This window comes from Symphalangus syndactylus, chromosome 15, assembly GCF_028878055.3.
Source record: "Symphalangus syndactylus isolate Jambi chromosome 15, NHGRI_mSymSyn1-v2.1_pri, whole genome shotgun sequence".
Taxonomy (NCBI): domain Eukaryota; kingdom Metazoa; phylum Chordata; class Mammalia; order Primates; family Hylobatidae; genus Symphalangus; species Symphalangus syndactylus.
This window is the reverse complement of record NC_072437.2, coordinates 67,089,418-67,110,437: the sequence shown is the minus strand read 5'-3', so window position 1 is coordinate 67,110,437 and position 21,020 is coordinate 67,089,418.

The following is a 21,020-nucleotide window of genomic DNA, read 5'->3' as shown; positions in this document are numbered from 1 at the left end:
CAGAAATTCTATTTGTAAACATTTCAAAATGTTGAAAGGCAAGATATTAGAAACTACATTAGTATATATAAATACAAGATGGGTTAAATCAATTATGGTATAATCACAAAATGGAAAATTATGTAGTCATAGAATATAAGGAGGTTGCTTGTTTATGTACAAATATGAAAAGTTTTCTAAGATTTAGTGCTAATTAAAATGAGGTACCAGTGTACGGAATAGTATATAGAAGAGGAAGAAGTATACCTCTGAAAAAAAAAGTAACAGAAACTAAGATTATTTTTTATCAAGCTCAGGGAAACTGGGTAGATGAGAAAACAGTGGGAGAAATAATTTTCAATGTTTCCCCTTATATATTTTAAATTTTCCATTCTGTGAAAATATTACTGGGCAGGAAAGAATTAACTCAGCAATCCTGAATTGCTCAAATCCTGCAGATTCTGAAGAAAAGCTTATCTCTAGGACTGGCCCTTTATGTTTCCTGGTGGGTAACCTCTCAGCTTTTGGAACCATCTGCCTGAGAAGTGTGATTCTATGTAACTAAAGACTTAGACCACACTGCATTTTATGGTAAATATCTATGTTTGTATGCCTAGGGCATTGTGCCATGCTCTATCAGTTTGACCAGATACATTTATCCCAACAATGTGGAGTAGAGTGGAGAGGTGGGAAACTTGGGGGTGAGAGGATGGGAGTGGGGAGTAGGAAAGTGAGAAATGACTGGAGCCTGTGTGAGGTCAATGCAGGAAATACATGCCTATGTGACTGACTTCTAATAAAACACTGAACACCCAGTCTTGGGTAACCTTTTGTGGTTGCCAACACTTTGCACATATTTTCACATATCGTTGGTAAGGGAATGGAATGTGCCCCAGGGTGACTGCTGGAGAACACCACTGAAAGCTTGCACCTGATTTCTTCTAACCTTTCCCTGTGTGTCTTTTTCCTTTGCTGATTTGAAACAGTTCCCTTTCATTGTATACATCATAACCATAAGCATAACAATTTTTCTGAGTCTGTACATACTTCTAGCAAATCATCCAGCCTGAGGATGGTCTTGGGGAGCCCTAACAAAATTGTATATTCCCAAAAATCAAAGTAAAACATTTCAAAGTTAAATTGCATTCATTAGGCTGAAATGAATTGGTAAATAAAATGAGTTGATTAAACTCTCTTACTATAACCAAATTCTGGGCTACATGTGAGAAATTCTGAGATGAAACCCTCAAGAAGTTTGCGGGCTAATGAAAAAAATGAAGCAAACTATGAGGCCTCTGAGCCCAAGCCCGCACGTATACATCCAGATGGCCTGAGGCAACTGAAGAACCACAAAAGAAGTGAAAATGGCCGATTCCTGCCTTAGCTGATGACATTACCTTGTGAAATTCCTTCTCCTGGACAGTGAGTCTCAGAAGCCCCCCCACCGAGCACCTTGTGACCCCCGCCCTTGCCTGCCAGAAAACAACCCCCTTTGACTGTAATTTTCCACTACCTACCCAAATTCTATAAAACTGCCCCACCCCATCTCCCCTCGCTGACTCTCTTTTCGTACTCAGCCCACCTGCACCCAGGTAATTAAAAAGCTTTCTTGCTCACACAGAGCCGTTTGGTGGTCTCTTCACACGGATGCGCTTGACACAAAGTGAAATTACTAGTTTATAATGCAAAGGGTTATGATTACTTCCTATAAAGAATGGATAAGAGGCTCTGAGCTCCTGGACTTCAAAGTTTATTGTTGTTAAGGAAAAGCATACAAGTACATTTTATGAAAACAGTTTTCTCTATTGTTAAAAGAAAAACTTCACCCGAATTAAATTTAAAGGAGTTTAATTGAGCAATGAGCAATTTACAAATTGGGCAGCTCCCAGAATTGCAGCAGATTCAGAGAGACTCCAGAGATGCCTCTTGGTCAGAACAAATCTGAAGTGATGTACAGAAATCAGAAGTGAAGTCCGGATCACCTGGATTGGTTATAGGTTGGCGTTTGCCTTATTTGAACACAGTTGAACATTCAGCAGTATAAGAGTGGTTGAAGTATGGCTGCTGGGATTGGCCAAGACTCAGCTATTGATACAGGTAAATACTCCTAAATTAGGTTTTTAATCTTGTCTACCTATTAGGTTAGGTTACGGTTTGTCCCTAAGGACTCAAACATAAAAAGATGGAGTCCTTCTCAGGCCATATTTAGTTCGCTTTAACACTACTATGCTCGATTATTAACCCTACTTGTTTTTCTCCCACTATCTCTAAAGCACTGCAAGATGGACATGTATATTTCTGTTTTACAGATAAGAAAATTAAAGCTCAGAACCTGAGTCCAAGATCATACATTTAACTAGTCCAAGATCATGCATTTAACTACTATAATATAGAAACAATATGACCATTCAGTACTGCAGGCATATGAATTGTCCAAATCTTCAAGCTTTATAAGTGAAGAATTTTCAGGCTTACAGAGATTAAGAGATACTTAGTAGGAACATCCAGAGCCAAAATTTGAACAATTAACTTGACTCTGAAGATTATACTTCCTTCCATTGTGTTGAAGTGTCCTTTAAAACTAAGTAGCCTCTATAAACAAGATTTATAATATGTGGTCTGTATTCATAATACAGGCCAAAGTTATATGATTATGGAGAAATAGAATTATTTTTAAAGATTTGCAAAATAAAATGTTACTAAAAATACATATCTGGACTTAAGAATTTCCAGTAATGCTATATTTATCTTTAGATGTAAAATAATTGTAAACAGAGAAACTTTGTTATAGTAGTATGCTTTAAATTGTATGAAAATATATGCATGTAAAACTGTCTAATATTGCTCAAAAATTAAATATGTGTGTATGTGTATAAAATAAAAAGAAGTGAGACAATTACAGCATTCTCGAATTTCAACTAAAAATAAATGAGTTTTTTAGACACACTGTTTTTAGATTTTTGATTCCTTATTCCTGAAATAGCTATTTGTATTTTGAATCTATGGCTATATAAGTCACAAGTAATCACAGAAACAGTGAAAGTTTGTCAAATTGTATTAATAGATAATGTATATATGGTTGCATCATAGTTATTAACCTAAGTATTAATTTTCAAGCAATTTCTTCAAACCACTTAGATAGAGGCTAAGTAGAGCTGTGTTCAATGACCCCCATCATTGCATTGTTATTGAAAAAGTCAGTAGAAATTTAGATTACTAACGAAATTAACCACATTAAAAGCTTATCTGAAAGTCTAAATTACAGCCTTTGAAGATTCAAAAAGTCAGAAACACAAAGACAGCTATATTTAACTGATTTAAAAGAAAAAACAACACAGCTGGAAATTTATCATAAGACACAGTGTTCATAATACAGAGCTGCACATAATTTTCATTAATGACTGTCCAAGCATTCTAAGATGTTTCAATTTAAAGACAACATACATTTCCCATAGGAAAACATCACCATCCTAAACGTAAGGTAGCTGTAATTTTTAAATGGGAAGAATGAAGAACTCTTTGAATCTTACCATATCTTATAAGGAATAAGCTAAAATATTATCCGCAAAGGGGAGTGAGATGCAAAGACTCTCAAAGGGAGATTAGTGAAGCACGTGCTTCTTATAATAAGAACTGGTGATAGCAATAGGAGGCAAACAAATTCTTAGGAAGACAGAGATGGGTCCTCAGTGAAACTCAACCTTCAAGCCAAAGACAGTCTAATACCTGAAAACCAAGCTACAAATTCCAGATAAAATCCATGGACCAGACTGAGAACTCCCATTCCCATTTGGTGTGCTCCCTTTTAATTGGTCCTTATCCTTTACCTATTTTACATATACTTACCCTCCCCCAATTGGTCTTTTACACTATGATGCTTCTTTCTGAATGGTGCTTTTTCCAAGCCTATACACAGGCCAGTCAACACACACTTCCCCATTCCAAGCTCATAGAAACCCCTGGACTCAGCCTCATGGTCAGCAACCCACTTTTGGGTCCCCTCTCACTGCTGAGAGCTTTTCTGTTGCTCAACAAATTCTACTCTGCTTTACTTACTGTCCAGTGTCCACATACCTCATTATTCTCAGTCATGGAACAAGAACTCGGAACTTGCCAAGCTACAGGAGTAAAAGAGCTGTAACGCTCCTACTCACCTAACTACAGGAGCAAAAGAGCTGTAACACTGGTACTAAAGAAAATAATAACATAAACCTCTGAGCCATCAAAATCGTCCTGAACTCAGGATTACAAATCTAGTAGATTTGTAATCTACTGTAAGATTGTGGGATTGAGATTGTATTACATGTGGTGATTTTACATATGGTGAAGTGGAATCACTGAAAGTGTGCTAACAGAAACTGGGTTAATGCTTATATATTGCCTGTCTTGAATCTTTTAAGAAGAAAAAAAATAGTTGATGGATAGTTTGATACACAGTTCTTATCACTTGATATACAGTTTTTTAAATTGTTGAGATATACTTTACATACATAATTTATTTAGTATAAAATGGGAAACGTTACTCAACCTTCCACTTAATTTTATTCATGTTTAAACAACAAAGGAGGATCTAAATATCTTGGAAGAATGGAAGCAACTAGTGGATTCAGTGGAGTGTACTTAGCATTAGAAAATAGAAAATGATGGTATAGGAATAAAATACTTTTTAAGAGACTTCAACATTGGGATTTCTTTAAAAAAAGAGTTGGTTGATAACACAATAATTTTTGTCTTTTTTGTTGTAAAAATTTAAGTGTAACACTGTTAATTAGAATAAGGAGAAACATACTTTCTTTAGTATTTATGTAACTATGTTTTTAAATTAAGAAAACAAAATATTTCATTAGGTGCACACCAGTTGCCAGGTAAGCATTTAATTGTTTTTTTCCTGGGGAATCAAAAATAAATCAAACATCATTCTTATTTTAAAATCTCTTTTAAATACATGATGGATTTTAGTTCTAAAAGTTTTATCAGCAGTCATAAAAATGTGTAACATATTGATATAGTTTGGCTGCATCCCCACCCAAATCTCTCCTGGAATTTAGGCTCCCACCATGGGAAGGACCCAATGGGAGGTAATTGAATCATGTGGGCAGGTCTTTCCCATGCTATTCTCATGATAGTAAATAAGTTTCATGAGATCTGATGGTTTTATAAAGGGGAGTTTCCCTGCACAAGTTCTCTTCTCTTGTCTGCCACGACATGAGACATGCCTTTGACCTTCTGCCATGATTGTGAGGCTCCCAGCCACATAGAAGAGTGAGTCCACTAAATCTCTTTCTTTTGTAAATTGCCCAGCCTTGGGTATGTGGTAATCAGCAACATGAAAATGAACTAACACACATATTTAGCCTGTGATGTTGGATTTGAATATCTACTAAGGAGAAATCAAATTTAGAAAACAAGAAAGTAAACATTACAAGTAATGTGGCACTTGGAATAGATGCTTCTTCCTATCCAATTTCCCATGTGATAAACATGTATATAAAGGGATGCTAGGGATCTTCTGGAATGATCTTCTGTTTTATTTGGCTTGTTGAAGAAGCCTTTAAATGAATACATTTCTCTCAGTATTTTTGGTTCTTCTACCCCAAACAAAATTCTAAACATTTTTGAAGCAAATATTTTACCAGAATGTGTATCAATTGACATGGAAGACCAATACTCAAAGCACAAATTTTGTGTTAGCTGCCATTCCAAAGAAAAATTTGAGTATTGGTCCCTATGACCATCTTTATACCCTGTCCACTAAACAAAATTACTTCTCCTTTGAACTCCTTTCTTTCCTATTTAAGCACTATGTATTTAGCATTTATTTTGTACATACATTTATTTATCTTATTTAAGAGTTTCTTTTTATATATATATACTCCATGAGAAAATTCTTGTTCACGTTTAGTGCCCTAACCTGAAGTCGTTAAAACTCAGTAAATGTCTGTTGAATTGGTAAACTGGGCTGTAGAAAAGTCAGATAAGATATCATTTAAAGAAAATCATCTAAGTTAAAGTAGGTTTTAAACTCTCATTTGTATACAAGCAATAATTGGACAAAATAACTGAGACATACAGATGCAGCTACAGAAATACATAATTGTGTATATGTAGATTTGCACTTAAAAACAAAGGTGTATTGTGTGTTTTGTCTCTGACACTTCGAGTTTGAGACAAAAACATGTTTTAGAAGATGGCACATACCATTTAGACATAGGCAAAATTAAACACATTACTGGAATATGTTAATGATGAAAGCTGCTGTTTTGATTTCTACATTGATGGCTGCTGGCAGGAAATTCTGGGGAATTTTTCATACATTATCTTTCTGTCTTTTTTGTTGACAAACATGTTTTCAAACAAACTTGGCATGGCATTACATTGTGGTAATGACTGTATTCATTGCTGCTATGCACAAAAGCACATGTACTAGAAAATAAGGAGTTTGGGATTAATTTAATTAACTAATGAGACACATTAAATAGATATTCAGCAATCTGCTTAAAATGTAAGTTAAGCAGATTCATTATTCATTAACTTTGCAATATATGTAAAAAATATAAAATCTTTACTCTTGAATGTTAATTATCCTATGGAAGTTGAGCCAGATTACCTAATTTAGAACTTGAGATATTTCAATCTGTATTTATTTTTATTATTTATTTTTTATGAGAAAATTTGCTTCTCACAGAAATATTGTTTTTATTATTTTGTATATATTACCCTATTCTAGTATTCAAACATTTTAAGTTCTTGATAGCAGTTTCTTAATCTGTAGTAATATTCACTATTGCATAAGTTGTGTGTATCAAATTAAAATGAAAATATTTACATCATTATCTGGCACATAGCAATCACTCAATAACTGCTGATATTTGCTGTATTATAATCATCATCATCAATTTTTGTAATAATATCAATTTTTGTGATGATAATGTAATGTAAACTAGTAACAAGTCATTCACATAATTTAAAAAAGTTCTGTAGATTTTCTATAGAAACACTTGGTTGTCAGTTTCTAGAGATAAATCAGATATTTGAAGGGAATTAATTGTTTTTAATTTTCACAGATTAGAATAGACTTTTTTGGGGGGCTGTCAAACAGACAACAGCAAAATAGCAAACAAGTGTTTTAAAAGGAATGCACAGTGTTCTCTAATAGCACATAGTAGGTGCATCTATACTGACTGGCAAGTTTAGGGAAGGCATCTCAGAACAATGAAACATGCTGAATTCTGAAAAATAATTAAAACATATTGAATCAAAGTTATAGATGGAAGAAGTTCCCAATGAAAGAAGCAGCATGTGTAATAGTATGAATGTTTGAGAAGCATGCCACATTGGGGAGTTTTATGTGTAATAGAGGTTATCTCATCTTGGTTTTGTAGGGTCCATGGAAATCACTGGAGGTTATAAAGCATAAGCGAATGGAGAAACAGGTGAGAAGGAAGACTAAATGAAAGATGTGAATTATGTAGAACCTTGTATCAGTTGAAAAGTATTTTAAATTTATTCTAAAGGTAACCAAGAATCAACACAGATATTTTCATTTGATATATAGATTTTTTTAATTGTTGAGATATAATTTACATACATAATGTATTTTGTTTTCAGTTTGATGAGTTTTTACAAATGTATATCTGCATGTAACAACCACCACAATCAAGACATAGAACATATCTATCACCACACAAAGTTCCCTCAATATGCCTTTTAAACAAATGCCCTTTCTCTGTGAAGTAACCACCTTCTGATTTCTTCATTATTTTACCACTTTTGCTTCCTGTTTTTTATATAATGGAATCATAGAGATTGTATTAATGTGTGTGCTTGGTTTCTTTTGAAAAAAATGTTTTAGAGATACACCATGTTGTTGAATATGGCATTACTTTATTCCAATTTGTTACTAATGAGCATTTCATTGTATGAACACACAACCATGTGTTTATCAATTCTTCTATTGATGGATATTTGGGTCATTCCAAATTGGGACAATAATACATAAGCCTGCTAAAAACATTATGTGCAATTTTTTTGTGGACATATGTGATATGGTTTGGCTGGGGCCCTTCCCAAATCTCGTCTTATACTGTAGCTCTCACAATTCCTATGTGTCATGGGAGGGACCAGGTAGGAGGTAATTGAATCATGGGGGTGGATCTTTCCTGTGGTGTTCTTGTAATAGCGAATAAGTCTCAAGAGATCTGATGTTTTCATAAGGGGTGTTTCCCTGCACAAGCTCTCTTTGCCTGCCACCATGTAAGACGTGGCTTTCCTCCTTTTTGGCCTTCCATCATGATTGTGAGGCCTCCCCAGCCATGTGGAACTGTGTATCAGTTAAATTTATTTCCTTTATAAATTACCCAGTCTTGAGTGTGTTTGTATAAGCAGTGTGAGAACAGACTAAAACAATATGTTAAATACCCTGAAGTGGAATTGTTTCATCATAGTGTGGAGGCATTTATAATTTCATTAAAAATGCTGAAGAGTTCTCTAAAGTTCTTGTTCATTAACACTCTCATCGGCAACGTGTGAGAGCTCTAATTGCTTTAATTTCTTGTGAGCATTGTGAATATTTTTGATATTAGCCATTCTAACAGGTAAAACATGATATTTTATCTTGGTTTTTTATGGTCAATGGAAAATTTCCTCTTCACCCTCTGAAGGTTTGCGGAAAATGATCTGACAAGAGGAAGATTAATAGTAGATGAGGCATAGAAATTTATTCGATCATAGTTTTACATAACATGAGCGCCTTTAGAATGAGAATCCAGAAGTACAGGGGAGATTGTCCATTTTTATGATTAGGTTGAACAAAATGTGGACAGCCTTGTGAAAATATGACTGCACTAAAAAGATAGGACTGTGGAAGGGAGGTTCCAAGATGGCCGAATAGAAACAGCTCCAGTCCACAGCTCCCAGCATGAGCAACTCAGAAGACAGGTGATTTCTGCATTTCCAACTGAGGTACCGGGTTCATCTCACTGGGGCTTGTTGGACAGTGGGTGTACCCCACGTAGCATGAGCCGAAGTAGGATGCGGCATTGCCTCAGCGGGGAAGGGCAAGGGGTCGGGGAATTCCCTTTCCTAGCCAAGGGAAGCCATGACAGATGGTACCTGGAAAATACTGTGCTTTTCCAATGGTCTTAGCAAATGGCACACCAGGAGATTATATTTCGTGCCTGGCTCGGAGGGTCCCACGCCCACAGAGCCTCACTCACTGCTAGCACAGCAGTCTGAGATTGAACTGCAAGGCAGCAGCGAGGCTGGGGGAGCGGCATCCACCATTGCTGAGGCTTGAGTAGGTAAACAAAGCAGCCGGGAAGCTCGAACTGGGTGGAGCCCACCACAGCCCAAGGAGGCCTGCTTGCCTCTGCAGACTCCACCTCTGGGGGCAAGGCATAGCTGAACAAAAGGCAGCAGAAACTTCTACAGACTTAAAAGTCCTTGTCTGACAGCTTTGAAGAGAGTAGTGGTTCTCCCAGCATGGAGTTTGAGATCTGAGAACGACAGACTACCTCCTCAAGTGGGTCCTTGAACTCCAAATAACCTAACTGGGAGGCACCTCCCAGTAGGGGCCGACTAAAACCTCGGACGGCCAGGTGCTGCTCTGAGACAAAGCTTCCAGAGGAAGGATCAGGCAGGAACATTTGCCATTCTGGTGATACCCAGGCAAACAGGGTCTGGGGTGGACCTACAGCAAACTCCAACAGACCTGCAGCTGAGGGTCCTGACAGTTAGAAGGAAAACTAACAAACAGAAAGGACATCCACATCAAAACCCCATCTGTACGTCACCATAATCAAAGACTAAAGGTAGATAAAACCACAAAGATGGGGAGAAACCAGAGCAGAAAAGCTGAAAATTCTAAAAATCAGACTGCCTCTTCTCTTCCAAAGGAATGCAGCTCCTTGCCAGCAACAGAACAAAGCTGGATGGAGAATGACTTTGACGAGTTGAGAGAAGAAGGCTTTGGATGATCAGTAATAACAAACTTCTCCGAGCTAAAGGAAGATGTTCAAACCCATCACAAAGAAGCTGAAAACCTTGAAAAAAGAATAGACACATTGGCTAACTAGAATAAACAACATAGAGAAGATCTTAAATGATCTGATGGAGCTGAAAACCGTGGCACAAGAACTATGTGACATATGCATAAGCTTCAGTAGCCAATTCAATCAAATGGAAGAAAGGGTATCAGTGATTGAAGATCAAGTGAATGAAATGAACTGAGAAAAGAAGTTTAGAGAAAAAAGAGTAAAAAGAAACGAACAAAGCCTCCAAGAAATATGGGACTATGTGAAAAGACCAAATCTACGTCTGATTGGTGTACCTGAAAGTGACGGGGAGAATGGAACCAAGTTGGAAAACACTCTTCGGGTTATTATCTAGGAGAACGTCCCTGACCTAGCAAGGCAGGCCAACATTCAAATTCAGGAAATACAGAGAATGCCACAAAGATACTCCTCAAGAAGAGCAACTCCAAGGTACATAATTGTCAGATTCACCAAAGTTGAAATGAAGGAAAAAATGTTAAGGGCAGCCAGAGAGAAAGGTAGGGATACCCACAAAGCCAAGCCCATCAGACTAACAGCTGATCTCTCCACAGAAACTCTACAAGTCAGAAGAGATTGAGGGCTAATATTCAACATTCTTAAAGAAAAGAATTTTCAACTCAGAATTTCATATCCAGCCAAACTAAGCTTCATAAGTGAAGGAGATATAAAATCCTTTACAGACAAGCAAATGCTGAGAGATTTTGTCACCACCAGGCCTGCGTTACAAGAGCTCCTGAAGGAGGCACTAAACATGGAAAGGAACAACTGGTACCAGCCACTGCAAAAACAGTCCAAATTGTAAAGACCATCGATGCTAGGAAGGAACTGCATCAACTAACGAGCAAAATAACCAGCTAACATCATAATGAAAGGATCAAATTCACACATAACAATATTAACCTTACATGTAAATGGGCTAAATGCTCCAATTAAAAGACACAGACTGGCAAATTGGATAAAGAGTCAAGACCCATCAGTGTGCTGTATTCAGGAGAACCATCTCACATGCAGGGACACGCATAGGCTCAAAATAAAGGGATGGAGGAAGATCTACCAAGCAAATGGAAAACAAAAAAAAGCAGGAGTTGCAATCCTAGTCTCTGATAAAACAGACTTTAAACCAACAAAGATCAAAAGAGACAAAAAGGCCATTACACAACAGTAAAGGGATCAATTCAACAAGAAGAGCTAACTATCCTAAATATATATGCACCCAATACAGGAGCACCCAGATTCATAAAGCAAGTCCTTAGAGACCTACAAAGAGACTTAGACTCCCACACAGTAATAATGTGAGACTTTAACACCCCACTGTCAACATTAGACAGATCAATGAGACAGAAAGTTAACAAGGATATCCAGGAATTGAACTCAGCTCTGCATCAAGCAGACCTAATAGACATCTGAAGAACTCTCCACACCAAATCAACAGAATATACATTCTTCTCAGCACCACACTGCACCTATTCCAAAATTGACCACATAGTTGGAAGTAAAGCACTCCTCAGCAAATGTAAAAGAACAGAAATTATAACAAACTGTCTCTCAGACCACAGTGCAGTCAAACTAGAACTCAGGATTAAGAAACTCACTCAAAACTGCTCAACTACATGGAAACTGAACAACCTGCTCCTGAATGACTACTGGGTACATAACAAAAGGAAGGCGGAAATAAAGATGTTCTTTGAAACCAATGAGAACCAAGACACAACATACCAGAATCTCTGGGACACATTTAAAGCAGTGTGTAGAGGGAAATTTATAGCACTAAATGCCCACAAGAGAAAGCAGGAAAGATCTAAAATGGACACCCTAACATCACAATTAAAAGAACTAGAGAAGCAAGAGCAAACACATTCAAAAGCTAGCAGAAGGCTAGAAATAACTAAGATGAGAGCAGAACTGAAGGAGATAGAGACACAAAAAACTTTTAAAAAAAATCAATGAATCCAGGAGCTGGTTTTTTGAAAGGATCAACAAAATTGATAGACCGCTAGCAAGACTAATAAAGAAGACAAGAGGGAAGAATCAAATAGACACAATAAAAAATGATAAAGGGGATATCACCGCCAACCCCACAAAAATACAAACTACCATCAGAGTATATTATAAACTCCTCTACACAAACAAACTAGAAAATCTAGAAGAAATGGATAAATTCCTCGACACATACACCCTCCCAAGACTAGACCAGGAAGAAGTTGAATCCCTGAATAGACCAATAACAGGCTCAGAAATTGAGGCAATAATTAATAGCCTACCAAACAAAAAAAGTCCAGGACCAGACAGATTCACAGCCGAATTCTACCAGAGTTACAAAGAGGAGCTGCTACCATTCCTTCTGAAACTATTCCAATCAATAGAAAAAGAGGGAATCCTCCTCAACTCATTTTATGAGGCCAGCATCATCCTGATACCAAAGCCTGGCAGAGACACAACAAAAAAAGAAAATTTTAGAACAATATCCCTGATGAGCATTGATGCAAAAATCCTCGATAAAATACTGGCAAACCAAATCTAGCAGCACATCAAAAAGCTTATCTGCCACGATCAAGTGGGCTTCATCCCTGGGATGCATCCATCATATAAACAGAAGCATCATATAAACAGATAATCCATCATATAAACAGAAGCAACGACAAAAACCACATGATTATCTCAATAGATGCGGAAAAGGCCTTTGACAAAATTCAACAGCCCTTCATGCTAAAAACTCTCAATAAACTAGGTATTGATGGGACATATCGTAAAATAATAACAGCTATTTATGACAAACCCACAGCTAATATCATCCTGAATGGGTAAAAATTGAAAGCATTCCTTTTGAAAACTGGCACAAGACAGGGATGCCCTCTCTCACCACTCCTATTCAACATAGTGTTGGAAGTTCTGGCCAGGGCAATCAGGCAGGAGAAACAAATAAAAGATATCCAATTAGGAAAAGAGGAAGTCAAATTGTTCCTGCTTGCAGATGACATGATTGTGTATTTAGAAAACCCCACATCGTCTAAGCCCAAAATCTCCTTAAGCTGATAAGCAAATTCAGCAAAGTCTCAGGATACAATATCTATGTGCAAAAATCACAAGCATTCCTATACAACAATAACAGAGAGCCAAATAATGAGTGAACTCCATTCACAATTGCTTCAAAGAGAATAAAATACCTAGGAATCCAACTTACAAGGGATGTGAAGGACCTCTTCAAGGAGAACTACAACCCACTGCTCAATGAAATAAAAGAGGATACAAACAAATGGAAGAACATTCCATGCTCATGGATAGGAAGAATCAATATCATGAAAATGGCCATACTGCCCAAGGTAATTTATAGATTCAATGCCATCCTCATCAAGCTACCAATGACTTTCTTCACAGAATTGGAAAAAACTACTTCAAAGTTCATATGGAATCAAAAAAGAGCCTGCATTGCCAAGACAATCCTAAGCCAAAAGAACAAAGCTGGAGGCATCACGCTACCTGACTTCAAACTATACTACAAGGCTACAGTAACCAAAGCAGCATGGTACTGGTACCAAAACAGAGATATGGACCAATGGAACAGAACAGAGCCCTCAGAAATAATACCACACATCTACAACTATCTGATCTTTGACAAACCTGACAAAAACAAGAAATGAGGAAAGGATTCCCTATTTAATAAACGGTTCTGGGAAAACTGGCTAGCCATATGTAGAAAGCTGAAACTGGATCCCTTCCTTACACGTTATACAAAAATTAATTCAAGATAGATTAAAGACTTAAATGTTGGACCTACAACCACAAAAACCCTAGAAGAAAACCTAGGCAATACCATTCAGGACATAAGCATGGGCGAGGACTTCATGACTAAAACACCAAAAGCAATGGCAACAAAAGCCCAAATTGACAAATGGGATCTGATTAAACTCAAGAGCTTCTGCACAGCAAAAGAAACTACCATCAGAGTGAACAGGCAATCTACAGAATGGGAGAACATTTTTGCAATCTACCCATCTGACAAAGGGCTAATATCCAGAATTTACAAAGAACTTAATCAAATTTACAAGAAAAAAATCAAGGAACCCCATCGAAAAGTGGGTGAAGGATATGAACAGACACTTCTCAAAAGAAGACATTTATGCAGCCCACAGACACATGAAAAAATGCTCATCATCACTGGCCATCAGAGAAATGCAAATCAAAACCACAGTGAGATACCATCTCACACCAGTTAGAATGGCGATCATTAAAATGTCAGGAAACAACAGGTGCTGAAGAGGATGGGGAGAAACAGGAACACTTTTACACTATTGTTGGGACTGTAAACTTGTTCAACCATTGTGGAAAACAGTGTGGCGATTCCTCAGGGATCTAGAACTAGAAATATCATTTGACCCAGCCATCCCATTACTGGGTATATACCCAAAGGATTATAAATCATGCTGCTATAAAGACACATGCACACGTATGTTTATTGTGGCACTATTCACAATAGCAAAGACTTGGAACCAACCCAAATGTCCATCAATGATAGACTGGATTAAGAAAATGTGGCACATATACACCATGGAATACTATGCAGCCATAAAAAAGGATGAGTTCATGTCCTTTGTAGGGACATGGATGAAGCTGGAAACCATCATTCTCAGCAAACTATCGCAAGGACAAAAAAACAAACGCCACATGTTCTCATTCATAGGTGGGAATTGAACAATGAGAACACACGGACACAGGAAGGGGAACATCACACACCGTGGGGTGGGGGGAAGCGGTAGGGAAAGCATTAGGAGATATAGCTAATGTAAATGACGAGTTAATGGGTGCAGCACACCAACATGGCACATGTATACACATGTAACAAACCTGCACTTTGTGCACCTGTACCCTAGAACTTAAAGTATAATAAAAAATAAATAAATAAGAAAGAAAAAAAGAAAAAATAAAGAGAGAGAGAGAGAAAGAAAGAGAGGAAAGAAAGAAAGAAAGAGAGAGAGAGAAAGGAAAGAGAAAGAAGAAAGAAAGAAAGAAAGAAAGAAAGAAAGAAAGAAAGAAAGAAAGAAAGAAAAGAAAAAGAAAGAAAGAAAGGAAGAAAGAAAGAAAGAAAGAAAAGAAGGAAGAAAGAAAGGAAGGAAGGAAGGAAGGAAGGAAGGAAGGAAGGAAGGAAGAAAGAAAGAAGAAAGAAAGAAAGAAAGGAAGGAAAGAAGAAAGAAAGAAAGAAAGAAAGAAAGAAAGAAAGAAAGAAAGGAAGGAAGGAAGGAAGGAAAGAAAGAAAGAAAGAAAGAAAGAAAGAAAGAAAGAAAGAAAGAAAGAAAGAAAAGAAGAAAGAAAGAAAGAAAGAAAGAAAGAAGGAAGGAAAGGAAGGAAGGAAGGAAGGAAGGAAGGAAGGAAGAAAGAAAGAAAGAAAGGAAGGAAAGAAGAAAGAAAGAAAGAAAGAAAGAAAGAAAGAAAGAAAGAAAGAAAGAAAGAAAGGAAGGAAGGAAGGAAGGAAGGAAAGAAAGAAAGAAAGAAAGAAAGAAAGAAAGAAAGAAAGAAAGAGAAAGAAAGGAAAGAAGAAAGAAAGAAAGAAAGAAAGAAAGAAAGAAAGAAAGAAAGAAAGAAAGAAAGAAAGAAAGAAGGAAGGAAGGAAGGAAAGGAAGGAAGGAAGGAAGGAAGGAAGGAAGGAAGGAAGGAAGGAAGGAAGGAAGGAAAAGAAAGAAAAAGACAGGACCTAATATTGAAAGACTGATTTAAAAAACGAGCAAATCCTGTCTGTCTAGATTCTTTTTGTTCTCTCTGGGCAGCATTCCTTCCTTCTGGGTACAGGGCAGGATCCTCTCTGTAATAGGGGTCTCATGACCTACAGTCATACAAGGTAGGTCAAAACATAGCTTTATGGCCAGTTTTTACACAAAAAGGTGGGGGGAAAGTTAGAGTAATATTTTTAGTTTTTATGACTGACTTTAGGGAAAGGGGTTCTGATTTATATTAACCCACCTTGGGAAGACAGTTTCTAGTTTCCATGGCCAGCCCCAGGGGAGAATGAAGGGCCAGAGACAGGAGGGCTGGAGAAGGTAAAAAAAAACTTGTGCTCCTTAAACCTTCCTTTTGTGGTATTATTTCTGAACCTCAACAGCTTTAATTTAGATTTTTCTAAGGAGTAATAATGTTGTGCAGCCTTTTATGTGTATATTGGACATCTTCTCCAGTTCTTTTCAATTTATTTGCCTGGAATTGGGTTACCTTTTCATTACTGCACTGTTGAAATTCTTTATATATCCTGAATGCATATACTTTAAGTTTGTGGTTTGCAGATTCATTTTCCCAATGGTGTGTTTCAAGAGCAGAAATTATTTGACAAAGGCAATTCATTTTTTTAGGATTAATATGTTTGTCTTATGCATAAGAAATACTTTACTATGATTATGAAGACAGTCTCTTGCTTTCCTCTAGCTATTATGCTTAGGTGTGAGCCATTTCAAATTAATTTTTATTATAGAATAAAGCAAGGGTTGAGATTATTTTTGGTTTTTATTTTTGAACATAAATATCCAGTTGTTCCAACAATATTTTTTCACACACATACAGTGACTACATATGTGTGGGTTGAGGGTTTCTGTTCTGTTACATTGAGCCATGTGTTTATCCTTAGACCAATAGAGCACTACTTGTTTTAGTAGCTTCACAATCAGTCTGTGAATCAGAAGGCATAAATCCTCTAATTCTGCCTTTGTGCTTTTAAATGTCAAGATTAATTCTTTTGGATCCTTCGTATTTCTGTATCAATATTAGAATGAACTTATCAATTTTGTCTTTAAAAGCCTCCTGGGATTTTGGCTATAAATGCATTGAATTTATACATCAATGTAGGGAGAAAGAATATTTACAAATATTGAGCCTTGCAATCCATGAACATGACATATCTCTCCTGTCTTTATATCTTATTTCATTTATGTTAGAAAACGTTTTGTACTTTTCAGAATGGAGATATTGAACATTCTTTAGATATATTCTCAGTGATTTTATATTTTTGGTACTATAATAGTGTTATTTTAGTTTTATATACCAAATGTTTATTGATTAAATATTGAAATAAAATTAATTTTATGTTAATCTTGTATCATTTCCTAATTTTATTGTTATTTTGTATATCCCAAATGGTTTTCCAATACATAACTGCAGCTTTTTTCTCTCTTCATTTATGCTTTTTAAACATTATTTTTCTTGTCTAATTGCATTTGTTAGACTTTTTGGTACAACGTTGACTAGAAGAGGTAAGAACCTAGCAGACATCCTTGTCTTCTATTGAGAGAGGTAATTTCATGGGTGCAGTATTTTGAACCTCACTAGGCCACACATGAATGGGTCTTGGGCCTGGAATACTTTCTTACCAAGAGATAAAGACCCCACACAGCCTATGCCTGGCTTATCACTCAAGTATGAATATCTTTCCCTGCTTCAGGCTCCATTTGTGCTCCTTTGTTCTGCTTAACTGTGTGCAACAATGGCCCTCAGTCATGCCTCCAGCTTTCAGTATTCCAGACTCCATGTGGGAGAAGAAGGAGTTCTTTTATGTGGCATGGGAGGTGTGACTAAGCTAATTGCTCTGCATCAGCTGTCATGGGACACATGTCGTGTGGGACCAATGCACACTATTGGAGCTGATTTTACTGTCTGTCCTCTATGTGAGTAAAAGCTTGTTCCATCCAGTGCTGTGTTGTGTTTTTCTCAGTGACTTGAATATTAAGATGCAGTGGGCAGAAGTGTTTGGACTTTAGTACTGGGTGGCTGGCATTTCAGTGATCTTTGCTGGACTCCACATAGTTGGAATTTTCCCCAGCTATTATTAGTATTGGTATACAAGGTTCTGCTTGATGTCTTCTTTTTTATTTAAAGAGGAAATATTCAATACTTGCTATCAACGCTGATGTTAGCTGCAGATTTTTAAAAATAGATATATTTTTTCAGATTGAGAAACTTCCCTTCGAAACCTAGAGATTAAAATTGTTTCTTTTATTTTTATCATAAATGTTTATTTTTTTCATTTTTTTCTACATGTATTTTATCATAGTTATATGTCATAAATTACAATAATTAATTTTAAAATGTTAAATAAACCTTGCATTCCTTGATTAACCCCACTCTGCAATTAACCTGACTGGATCATGATATATTACCTTTTTACATATGGTTAGATCAATTTGATAATATTTTGCGTCTATGTTCATGAAGGTCACTTTTGTCTAATATTTTGCATCTATGTTCATGAAGGTCACTTTTTTCTGATTTTTTTTACATATACTGTAATGTTTTGTTAGATTTTTGTATCAGGGTTATACTGTCCTCATCAACTGAGTTGAAAAGTATTGTTTATCTTTGGAAGAAACTTCCTTATGATTTGTATTACTTCTCTAGAAATAAATGATGGAATTCACTTATTAAGGCATCTGATTCCTGGATATGTTTTTGTGTGTGTGGGGGTGGAGGTGTTTGATTATTTCTATATTTTTTTTTTTTTTTTTTTTTTTTTTTTTTTTTTTGAGACAGAGTCTCGCTCTGTCACCCAGGCTGGAGTGCAGTGGCGTGATCTCGGCTCACTGCAAGCTCCGCCTCCTGGGTTCACGCCATTCTCCTGCCTCAGCCTCTCTGAGTAGCTGGGACTACAGGCGCCCGCCACCACGCCCGGCTAATTTTTTTGTATTTTTAGTAGAGACGGGGTTTCACCGTGTTAGCCAGGATGTTCATTTTTAATATATATAATATTTAGGGTATTTATTTCTGCTTATATTAATTTTGGCAAACTTTTTTCTCAAGATGTTTCTCCATTACATCAGAGCTGTCAAATTTATTGGCATAAATTTTTCCTTGATATTTCCTATTATGTTCTTCCCATCTGTGGAATTTATACTCATGTCTTTTATTTCATTCTTGATATTAGTAGTTTTCATTTTCTCACTCTAGTTTTTTGTTTTTAATACATTTGCTGGACATTTATGAGAACAATTCATTTTCTTGAAAAGACCAACTTTTGACAAATTGATGTTTTAAAGTTACTATCTGGTTCTTATCCTATTGATTTCCACTCATATTTTTATGATTTTTAATTTCTACTCACTTTCAATTTTTTTATTTTTTAAATAAAATTTTTAATTTATTTTTAAATTAATTTGTTCTCTTTTTCAAGTTTCTTAAGAAGGAATATTAAGATCATTGATCTTACAATTTTTTTAAATGTAGACATTTGTAGCTATAAATTTCCCTCTGTGGACTGCATTGGCTACATCTCAAATTTTATGTTGTGTATTATTAACATTCAATTTAAATAATATACTTCATAATTTTTATTTGACTTTTGTATTATTTAGAGCTATGTTGTTAAATTTTGAAACTTTTGGAAATTTTCTAGATATTTTACTGCATTAATTTCTAATATAATTCTTTTATGGTCACAGAACACATTTTTCAGGACTTGAATTCTTTTAAGTTTGTTTAGATTTGTTTACTTATCAACATACAATCTATCTTGGAGAATATTTTGCGTGCATGATTGGGAAAGGAATGCTTATTCTGCTCTGGTTGGGTTCAGTGTTCTGTAAAAGTCAGTTTGCCCAAGGTGATAGATGTTATACAACCATCTCAATAAAACATCATTTTTATCTAGATACGTAGATTCACTTTCCCCTACTACAAGGAGTGAGGCAATGAAGAATGGATCATGAATAACTAACTCACATTAAAACATATGAGGTTTGCATAAGAGATTTGGTAGACCAACTAATCTTAGAACTTATAATTTCTCAATTCCGAGGAATCATACCAACCTCAATATCAAATAAAACACGATACATGATTATTTCCATTAGGAAAATGAAATCACATTATTAACTAGATTTAAGATTTATTAACTAGATTTAAGAAATACTGTGAAACTTACTATATCAAACGTAAAAGTTTGAAAAAGAAATGACTAAATTTCGGTTTGACTAAATTTAACAACAACAACAAAAAACTTGAAAATTGTAGAAAAAATGCTAAATTACTGTTTGCCTAACCAGTATCTGTCCAAATCTCCCACATTTTAAAAAGTTGAGTGAACAATTTGGGCACTTAAAGTCTGTAAGATGTTAATATCTTAGCAAATAAAATTTATTTAAGTGTGTTCAAATTATTTCTCTCTTGAAATAAGTAAAGCAACTAAAACACAAACTCACATTCACATCAACATATGCACAAACAAGTCCTCCCAATCCAATCATCCCAGCAGTACTTCCACATTGTGTAGGTCTCACAGGTAATTTCTAATGAATTCTTTGTACTATAGATCTCATTTAATTAATCTTTAAGTTTATATTTGTAATTTAATAGGCCAGATACTTTTCAAAGGTGAAGCATAGAATATTTGACCATTGTGATATGAATAGACCAATCTATAAATTAAGAGTAACCTCTACATGTTTTACTCAAGGGCTATCTAAGCACGAATAAGTAACAAATTGACAAATGCCATGTCTATTTTCTATTCATATTTTGCAGGGGTTGCTTGTCAATGAGATTTGTTAAACATTTTCTATTACAGAATTGTAAGCCTCTGTTTTTGGAATGTTTTGTAAAAGAGAAAATGAGATAGTCAAATTTTCCAAATAGCTAGAAGTTAATATTTTAATCACTAGTGTTTGTCCTTGTGCTTTAAAAAGGACACGGTTTTAAAATATGCAACTTTTCTCCTGGCTCTAAAACAGAACACCTGAGCATAATTTAAACCTTGCCTTATTGTCAAGGTGATCACTACAATCCTCAACGTTCGGCCATTGCTGTAAGTATTATGCAGAACTGATGTCAATTGTGTTGCATGCCATCCAAAAGAGATTCTGATTGCATCAGCTGTCCTTAGAAAACAACTCTGATAACAGTCTGTCCTTGGGCCACTTGCTACTAATTATATAATTGATTACTCAATGAACATAACACTCATAAGGCAACTACAGAGTGTCAATTACTGGTCAGTGTCTTAGAGCTTCATAGATCTTCACATTA